This window comes from Vollenhovia emeryi, unplaced genomic scaffold (assembly GCF_000949405.1).
Source record: "Vollenhovia emeryi isolate VEMERY1.0 unplaced genomic scaffold, V.emery_V1.0 DF939182.1, whole genome shotgun sequence".
NCBI classification, from domain to species: domain Eukaryota; kingdom Metazoa; phylum Arthropoda; class Insecta; order Hymenoptera; family Formicidae; genus Vollenhovia; species Vollenhovia emeryi.
Genome location: NW_011967184.1, coordinates 360578 through 371081, shown reverse-complemented (window position 1 = coordinate 371081; position 10504 = coordinate 360578). Strand labels below are relative to the sequence as shown.

At 41.1% G+C, this 10504-nt stretch overlaps 1 protein-coding gene across 1 annotated transcript in view; it reads right to left on the bottom strand.

The window, feature by feature from the left end:
• LOC105562901 overlaps positions 1 to 1408 on the bottom strand; it is a 100730-nt gene extending 99322 nt beyond the window's left edge. Inside the window, exon 1 of the mRNA XM_012014065.1 lies at positions 776 to 1408. The gene's annotated coding sequence lies outside the window, so the exon portion shown is untranslated. The remainder of the gene's footprint in view (positions 1 to 775) is intronic.
• Positions 1409 to 10504: the final 9096 nt, after the last annotated feature.

Below are 10504 nucleotides of genomic sequence, written 5' to 3'. Positions count from 1 at the left end.
CTAAAGTTTAAATATGTGACAATCTTCACTGTTTTTCAAATCCCAAATGAATAAATCTATTAAGTTTTAAATATCTGACAATCTTCACTATTTTTCCTTGCGAATTTTTAAATTCCAAATTAAGATGTCTATTAAATTTTAAATATGTGACAATCTTTACTATTTTTTCTTCGCAATGTTTTAAATTCCAAATTAAGATATCTATTAAAGTTTAAATATGTGACAATCTTCGCTGTTTTTCAAATCCCAAATAAATATATCTATTAAATTTTAAATATCTGACAACATCTTCACTATTTTTCCTCGCGAATTTTTAAATTCCAAATTAAGATGTCTATTAAATTTTAAATATGTGACCTTCACTATTTTTTCTTCACAATGTTTCAAATTTCAAATTAAGATATCTATTAAATTTCAAATGTGTGACAATCTTCACGATCGTGTCTTCCCTGCTTCGTTATTTCTCAAATTCCAAATTAATATATCTAATAAATTTCCAAGATGCGGCAATCTTCAATATGTATTTTCGAGATTGCCAAACGATTTAACTTCCACTTCGTCTAAAAGCACCTCGATAGTAAATAACTCTCGAAAAGACCCTTTCATTCCACTTTCCAAATTAGGCGCGAAATAGCCTTCGACGTTACAGAAAAATTCGTAGCTATTTTCTGCAAGTATCGCGCGAGCTAATCGATAATTCACTTATGGGCCGCAAACATGTAAATTCGCAATCAGCGTCAAACGCCAAAAAAATCATGTATTTTTTGGTACGTACGACAAACACCAGCGCTGCTCCCTCGTTCTCTACCTGCTCCGCCGCAGGATCCGTCGCGATCTCGTTATTTTGCACTCCCGGCACTCCCGGCACTCCCGGCGCGATCTCTTCTTGAAGCAAACGACGCGCGACGTAAAACGTCCCGGCGGAATCCCGAGTGAAAACCGTCTCGCGCGGGCCGCCGAAAATTCCGAACGCAACGTCCGCGGAGAATGACGGGCGCGTGACGCCTAGTCGAGCAGCTCGTCCACTTGCCACCCCTCGGCGTCTTTTACGGCCGTCGCGGCGCGAGACGCGGCGGACGCGCGCCGCACATCTCGTCGCACCGATGTGCGCCGAGCGCGAGAAAATCTTTGCGGCTGTCACTCGACTCCGCTAATTCCACCCGAATGATCGCCCGTCACTCGACTCGGCACTCCCGGCACAAAAGCGGCAATGGCGCGGAAAAGTTCGCAGCTACGCCGCGACTCGACCGCGAGACGGTGCCCGGGTGCCCCTCGAACAACGGCTTCTCCGCTCGACGGACGACACGGTCAACCGCCGGTCGTATCCCCGCGGCCGCGAGTACCGCTGCAGTTGAAACAAACGCCGCCTTTTTCCCCCCAGAGTGACGACCTTTCGCAGGCACCAGCGCGACACCCGCCGCGCGAGACGACGCGAGACGACTGAAGTTGCCCGCGATGTCTATCACGTGACGCGCCCCCGCGCCGGTCACGTGACGCGCGCCAACTCAACCGCGGGTTTGAAAATACTCGCGACACGTTTGTTCGTTGGGTCTTTGGTAACGAAACGACGTAAGCGCGATTGCGAGGCGGGAGTGGAGGCGCGTTTCTTCCAAATTCCGTCTGCGCGTTTCGAGATGGAACGCGTGTCTCGGTGCGATCAAATGTATAAACGACAGCGAGTCCACTTGAGACGACGTCTCCACGCGAGTGTCGTAGGCGAAACCGAAAAGAGTCCGCGAGGCGTAGCGACGCCGATATCGCGCGACGAGAGTTGACCGATGACTGACACGACTTAATGGCTGCGTATATCGTTCCGAGTCTTACTTCACCCCACACGTCCCACCCCACCGCGCCGCGCCGCGCAGCGGGCTCCGGATTTCCAGGAACGTAAACACCCGGCTCGGCGCGACGCGATGTTTACGACCCCCGAGAGTTTTTGGTTTCTTTGTACCTCGGGCGATTCCTCCTCGGACACTTTTCTTCTCGCTGAAAAGCTCGGCGCGCTCGATCGCATTATCAAAATTTCGAATCTATACCTCGCGCACACGGAGAGAAAAATGTCCGATTAAATGTAATCGGATAATCCAATTGCATAATAACAAACGGATATATCCGATTAAATTGTATATCCGATGAAAAATGTGATCGGTTTATCAATAAAATTTTATCGGTGACTGCATCTCATCGGATTAATTTTATCGGATGCATCCATCATTTAATCGGAAAACGAAATCGGAACACTTAACCATCGGAAACATTATTTAATTGGTTTAGCCGATGAAAATTTTTCTCAGTGTAGTAAAGTGTATACTAAGTACACGGAAAAAATAATGACGTATCAACAAGATCAGTGCAATTGAAATAAAATGTTTTCTGCATCTAGAAACATTCTATTTTATAAAAAACAAATGAAAACGCTTGAAAAATTTGTCGACAATGTACAATTATACGATGTATAATACACAATTTATCAACTTGCACGCATTTTTTAAACGTGTTTATTGACTACAAAATAAAATGTTTCTAGACGCAGAGAGCACATTGTAGATTAGACTGAAAAGCGTATAAATGTGTTGATACGTGCACAAATTCACGGATGGGAAGGCATCAGATTCTAGCGTGCATGTTTCACATTTTATGTATTCCATGTTTTTATTACAACGTGTACTTTGCATGTGTTTTATATCGTTTATATTTTTATATTGCATATGTTTTATATAAACGTACTTTCTACGACATATCTGCAACGGAAACGTGCTAAGCGCGCCGATTCGAGCGCTCGCAACAATAGAACTAATAACGCGGTGCTCGCGATCGATCGAAACATTATTCCCGAAAAATATATTTCGCGACGGACGAATTGCTTTCGACACTCGCGAGACTCTGATCGACGCGACTCTCCTCTCCTCTTTCCCTCCCTCTCTTTTCGCCCATCTGTTTCAATCGTCACATTCGCGTGTTACTAGCCTTTCTATTATCCTCCGTGGTGCGGGGATGGAAAAAAAGAGTACTTTTCTCGGATGTATCATTTTTCAGAGTTGACATTTTGTGAGAACGTATCGGTGAATATAGTCTTTTCGTACACGGAGAAAAATGTTCGATTAAATAGAATCGGATAATCCAATTACATAATAACAAACGGATATATGTAATTAAATTGTACATCCGATGAAAATTTCATCGGAAGTATCCATAATTTAATCGAAAAACGTCACTGGAAAAATTAACTATCGGAAACACTGTTTAATTGGTTTATCCGATGGAAATTTTTCTCAGTGTACGATTACTGATATTCTCCGATATTCTCCGTCAATCGTAATTTATAAAAAATTATGATATTTCGTAAAAAAAGAAATTGATTTTAATTTATTTTGCTGTATCTAGTATAGAGATTTGTACACGTTATTATTCCAGTAAATCGCGGAGTCTTTACGATCGACCATGATAATCCAATGCGAACAAACAAGTCTGGCAGTTAAATTGCGTTTGTTCATCAAATTTTCAGAAAAGTTTCTCGAAGCGAAATACGGTACGAGACATCATATTTTCCAAGGACTTACTTACGAAAGCGGTATCGAATAACGAAAAGCGATCGACTTATAGCGACAGGTTTATGCAATTTTTATAACATCGGGATATATTGCAATAACCATCGCCAGCTAATGAAACCTCTCTTTTTTTTCTACGAGCTAATACCGACTGTGCTTTAACGTCATCATTAAAAGTGAATTTCCCGATAATGGAAGTTTACGACATCCTCCGATATGACCTAATAATGCTTCGTTAATATCTGGAACTTCGTGATTCCATCAAGTCTTTCGATCCTAAATCGAATTAGTTGCAGTGCGAACTTAATGTTGAAATATAAAGACTAGATTCCAAGGGAAAATTTTTGAAATAAATATCACGTGTCATTTCGCTGCCGATATTTTTATGTTTAACGCGTTGAGCATTTCCCATCGCGTGCCAAAATAATTCAGAAAGTAAAGCCAGCGGCACACGATACTATTTTGTCTACTGAATTTTTTGCAAGAGCAATTAAAGATGCAGGGTTTTTTTTTAGATCAGAGGCTCAATCGTGAATCTTTTTCTCTAGCGTGAACTCGTGTAAAGTGAAAAATTTCATTGATAAATGTTAAACTCGTCAATGAAATTTTCTCACTTTTCACTAGTTTACATCCAGAGAAAAAGTTTCCAGATCCAATGCTATTACACTTGAATGTATCATAAAATAGGATCGATATAGCGCCAATCATATTTATTATAGAGAGAAAGGAATATTTTAATCTGAAATGAAAAATTCTAAAATCTAGAGTATGTATCGTCTTTTGTCGAATATCGTGGTACCAACTTCGTGCGTTGTAAGATGGAGGGAAAATTTATTCCAAACGCAAGAATATATAAACTTACTTTTATATAAGTTACTCTTGTCTCAATATAGTAAGTCAATCTTTTTTAATTCGATGGAGGAGAATAACAATTATTGATTTTATTTTGATATCGTCTTATTTTTATATTAAATTAGGTTGTGAGAAATATAAGTGTGTCAAGAATATTTTTATCTCGGCAACAGAAATTCTTTCTGAGGGTGCACGCTAGAGAAAAAGATTCACGATTGAGCCTCTCATCTAACACTCTGCATCCTTATATTATTCGGCAATTATTTTTTCCCATGGCATATGAGAAATTAGGTTTAGAACTTGGATGCAATTTCAGGATAGAAATTAAGGTAATTAGTTAAATGATAGTCTCGATACTAATTTGCCTACTGAATTGCTTGCGAGAGTCAATCAGGATTTAGCTTTGAGTCACCCGGAGCTCGATCATGAATCTTTTTCTCTAGCGTGAACTCGTGAAAAGTGAAAAATTTCATTGGTAAATATTAAACTCGTCAATGAAATTTGTCACTTTTCACGAGTTCACGCTAGAGAAAAAGATTCATGATCCATTTCAATTGCAATTTTCTTAAAAATTCGCCCGGCGAGTTGCAGCTTTCCGCGGAAATTCACGTCACCGGTGAGAGAATTCAATCGGCATTCTCGCGGTGCTCTTATGCGCTACTTTAATCCAATTAATTCCGATAAGACGACCGCGCCGCAGGAACGTTGGCGAACCGGTAGAGCTGAGCACTCTCGCACGACAATTATAATAATCCTTTCTTTTTCTTCTCCCTCGCTCAGCATCCCGCGGATCTACTTTGTTCTGAACCCGCGAACCCCGTCGTCGTTGCCGTCGTCTAAATGTGACAACTAAAGAAACAGGTTTGCTCCCCATAAAACCGGGAGCTGTTATCGGCCGACGGACCGATAAACTGTCACCGTGCGAACGATTCGTGAATTAAGTCGTCGCGACGTCGACCCGATTATTCGTTAATAGAGCGAATATGCGTCGCGCGCAATAAACCGGGCCCGCACGTTGCGTCGGTATTTTACGGCGTGTCTCTTACGCAATATCGCGGCGACAGGTTGCGGCAACTGCGGCTGTGCAGCGGGAAAAGTTGGGACGCTTGAGAACGGTGATAGTCGAACGTTACTCTCGTCGCGGCGTAAAAGACGATTATCGATCGCGACGGTTTCCCCGGGACGAAAATGCGTTTCTAGAATTAGATCCTAGATCGGATACACTTTATCGAGAGACGGGAGCAAAAAGCTGTTGACCCAAACGACACGTATGTCTAAAAGGCATCTTTAAGACGTCTTTGAGTCGTCTTTGAGACATATCTAAAAGACGTCTTAAAGATATCTTTAAAGGTCTGTGTCCACGATGCTACAACTTGGTCCAAGCCAATCAACTAGCAGCTGTTCCATAAAAGCTGCAAGTTGATTGGCTTCACATTTCTCGAAACTTGGACCAAGTTCTAGCATCGTGGACGCAGGGCTGTACACTGAGAAAATTTTTTATCGGATAAACCTATTAAATAGTGTTTCCGATGAAATGCAGTTACCGATGAAATGTTAAAAACCGATCATATTTTCATCGGATATACAATTTAATTGGATATGTCCGCTTGTTATTATGTAAATTGGATTATCCGATTGTATTTAATCGGACATTTTTCTCAGTGTAGACATGCGTGCTGCACGGGAAGAGTCTGTCAATAAAATCGCACTCGAGATATCTCCGGCGTATCTGCACGTAATAAGGCAACTGCTCGTTTACCGCGGATCGTTTTCATTCTGCATCGCGTACGTGGCAATTGTGAAAACGAGCGTGGCTGGCAATTACGAGACAAGGCATCGCCGAATCATGTAATAACGTGGTGGAGGCCGTTTTCGGTGTTGTGGCCGGCGCGAATAACCGATGCAATTACCAAGCGCGCGAGACGTTGCATTATTACCCCTTGACCTATCGCGATCTCTCGACCTCTCGCCGAGTTCGGAGCTGGCACGGCCGATCTGGATCGTGCTCGTTATTATTCCTGAATGAGCCTGTCGCGAAAATTATTATACGCTCACCACTGCTGCCGCATATAATATGCGTGATATCACGTATATTATATTTCGAAATATTGGAACAAGTATATTTAAAAAATGTACTTTCGACGAAAAGAAATGTGTTTTAGTACACCCTCAGAAAGGATTTCTGTTACCGAGACTAAACATATTTTTGACGCATTTATATGCCACACAACCTCATTTAGTATAAAAATAAGACAATATCGATATAAATTCAATGGTTCTTATTCTTCTCTATCGAATTAAACAAAATTGACTTATTATATTCAGACAAAGTAACTTATATAAATGCAAGTTTATATGTTCTTGCGTTTAGAATAAATTTTCCCTCCATCTTGGCACCACGGTATTCGACAAAAGACGATACTATCATTTTATTCTAGATCTTATAATTTTTTACTTAAGATTAAAATATTCCTTTCTCTGTAATAAATATGTTTGGCGCTATATCGATCCTATTTTATGACACATTCAAGTGTAATAGCATTGGATCCGGAAATTTTTTTCTGTGGCTGTAACGTCCATTTCCAGGGTTGGGAAGTAACTTGTTACTTGTAATGAAGTTACAGTTACAGTTACTTTTTCTTTGGTGACTCTAACTTAACTTTGTTACTTTCTCTCAATCTGTAACTGTAACTTAATTCAGTTACGTTAATAGTTAATCTAACAAAGACACAATAAGTTTCGATCGGAATGTAACAAATATAATCTCAAGCTTGTGGTCCGATTTGCCTCGGTCTACCATAGATCAACTTTAAATCTCGATTTAACTCTGATAAAAAGTGTATTCTAATTTTTAAAACTAGAAAAAGAGTATGTTAAACCGAGATTAATCTGCACGGATAGAAATGGACGTAAGTCGTCCAGAGAGCCTACGCTATTTGAAAACAATAAGTAGACTAAAGGAGGGCAGAACGCTAATTTCTTTTTAACAAACTAGTTGAGTTTTAACAGTTTCAAATATTCTGTCCTGTACAGTATATTCTAATAAAAAAAAGTGTATTCTAATTTTTGAAACTAGAAAAAAGTATGTTAAACCGAGATTAATCTGCACGGATAGAAATGGACGTAAGTCGCCCAGAGAGCCCACGCTATTTAAAAGCAATAAGTAGACTAAAAGAGGGCAGAACGCTAGTTTCTATTTAACAAACTCTAGCTAGGTTTTAACAGTTTCAAATATTCTAGAACGCTAGTTTCTTTTTAACAAACTAGCTAGGTTTTAACAGTTTCAAATATTCTGTTCTGTACAGTATACTCGATACCTCTTTCGCCTCTCGTTAAAATTCATACCCGTGTATCTATCAAGAAGACGTACGTGACCTTAAATTTATCACGAGACACTGCAGCGGTGCCAAAAAACCCCGAGGAACACGGAGACGTTATTTCCTCGGCGAAGGCCGCAGCCGATATATTTCTCCCTCATTGTACTTCGTAATTATCGTCCTTTATACGGGGTCCGTTAGCTTAAAGTCGCGCGCGCGGAAGCGTTTTCTCTCCTTTATTTCTCGCGTGCCCGCGGCGATGCGGCAGGCGATATATTTTACGCGCCTCGGACATTAATCAGAGCCGCGACCGCATTTTTGCGCGGTCGGGTCCCGCGATTTTCGGGAGGAAGCTCCTTCCTCCTGCCGGCGTGTCCTGCGTGCGAGCGCGAGAAAGAAATCCCAAAGGAACTCGGGTAAGGCGAGCGTATCTCTCGCGAGAGCGCGGCATTAATCAACGCGGTTCAACATTGTCTCGTTTTTTATCGCGAGGTGCCCTCGGACCCGGGCGGAGGTTTTGCGCGTCCACCGGCGTGTCCATAAAGGGAAAGGAGAGGAAACAGTGGCGTGTTCCCGGTCCTTTGCGAAATTCAACGGGGTGGGGCGGGGGTTATCTCTTGCACGAAGATAAATTAATGACACCGCGCGAACTCGAATCTCGCATCCGACGACAGGCGAGGTAAATGTGTCGCGTTCTCGTGCGAAAGTTCAATTGTAAGATAAATTGTCGCCGTAAGAATAAATAAATTGTCTTCGTCGAATCGATTATTTGTAGAGCATCAATTTAACAACCCGATCGCCGATTAAATAGCGATAAGGCGGGAAAAAATGGAGAATTGTAAGTTGTTCGAGTTGAAAATTTGGTTAACGGTACAGTCGCGGTATCTCGATTCGTCTAACCATCCTGGTTATCATTGCGTAACAACGGGGAACACGACGAATACGATATCATCAGCGGCAGAGAGAAGGTTGATTTCGACAGGGAGAGAGAGAGTGAAACCCCCGGGGTATCGGTTCAGTGGCTCGAGACGCGGCGCCATTCGTCACGGCGTCGTCCTTTACTTACGGTATTCTCGAATTGCAATAAAACGCCTCTTTGTAGCGTGTCCAGCTTCGCCACCGCGGCGACAAAGAGAAAAAGGGTCGCGTATCCGTCTACGTTTCTCGGCGGGAGACGGCGGCGGCGACGACGACAACGACGACGCGATGAGCTCCCTTCGAAGAGATGCTGTCTTACCGCTTTTTTCCTGTACCGCTACGAAACGCGTTCTTGCTTTGTCCGCCCGAATGGAAATTAGATCCGCTTCTCCTTCCGTCCGGCGCGCGCGACGCGTATTCCGGGATTGAAAGAGTCGAGGATTTTTATCTCCGACGACGTAAGCAGATTCCGTTTGAAAGCTTCATTTCGATCGGAATTATGCGATCGTCTCGCGCGTTTGTCAGACGCTCCCGGGATTATTTTCAATCGTGCTCGTTTCGATTCCCGGTTAAACGCGGTCGAGTGAAGATAACTTGGGTTTAGCAATTTAGAGAAACCTCGACCGCGAACACGAATTGCTAAATTGCGCATGCAAGAGAATGCATACAAAGCACACGGTAGTACAATACTGCGGAAAATAGTTCGAATAAACAGTTCGAATAAACAGCTAACTATTCTAAAAATTAATTGAAGACGAAGATCAATTTTGTTTTAATTCAAACGACTCCCGTAGTCTCGTAAGTTTTTTCCTGCGTTAATCCGCCTTTTTTGCGTCGTTTTGCGATATTTGGATGTGATTTTCATTACCATAAAAAAGATCGAGTCGCCAAATCGACAAATTGTATAATAAAAGTGTCGTTCATAAAATGTTTGCGCAGCAAAAATTTTGTTCGAAAATGTTGCGACCATAATAATAATTTTCAAATTATGAATAAACAGAATTAGATAACGATATTGCGTAGAGTTAGTGATAATTACTGCTCGTAAATTGCGAATTATTTGTACTCGTACATGTATTAATTTATTATTTGAGGAAACACTTATTAAACTTCGCTATATCTCATTTTGAATAAAATGAATAAATCAAACAATAAAATCATATATCAACAAGTTGAATGGATAGGCTATTCAAACCGGAATAAGACAACGCATGCAACAATGAATACAATTCAAAATTATTGCTGTTACATAATAAAATTAGTTTATATTATTTTTAATTAAAAGAAGCGTCCGAAAGACGAGAGACTTTCTCCATGATAACCCTAACATTATAGTCACTAGAGCTGACAAAGGCCACACCACCGTTATCATGGAGAGAGATATGTACACTAATAAAATGTTAACCCTACTAAACGATACAGAGACTTATAATATTGTTAAGAAAGACCCTACAAAAAAACTAATCGGGAGTCTCCACGAATTGCTCGCAAGATGGAAGAAAATGAATTATATTGATGAGACCACTTATAAAGGATGCAATTTCACTGATGGGACCTTACTGAGAGCTTACGGTTTGCCAAAAATACATAAGACGGGTTACCCTCTACGGATTATTGTCTCGTCAGTCAATACTCCGCTTCACACGTTTTCCACTTTTCTGCACAAAATCATTTATTCGTCAGTTCCTAAACCTGACAGCCACATCCTCAATAGTTTTGAATTAGTAAATAAATTAAACGGACTCCACTTAGAACAAGATTACGATATCATATCGTTAGATGTGATATCTCTCTTTACGAATGTACCTATAGACTTAGCAATAGATAGCATTTCAAAACGATGGCAATATATCAGACAAAAATGCTCGA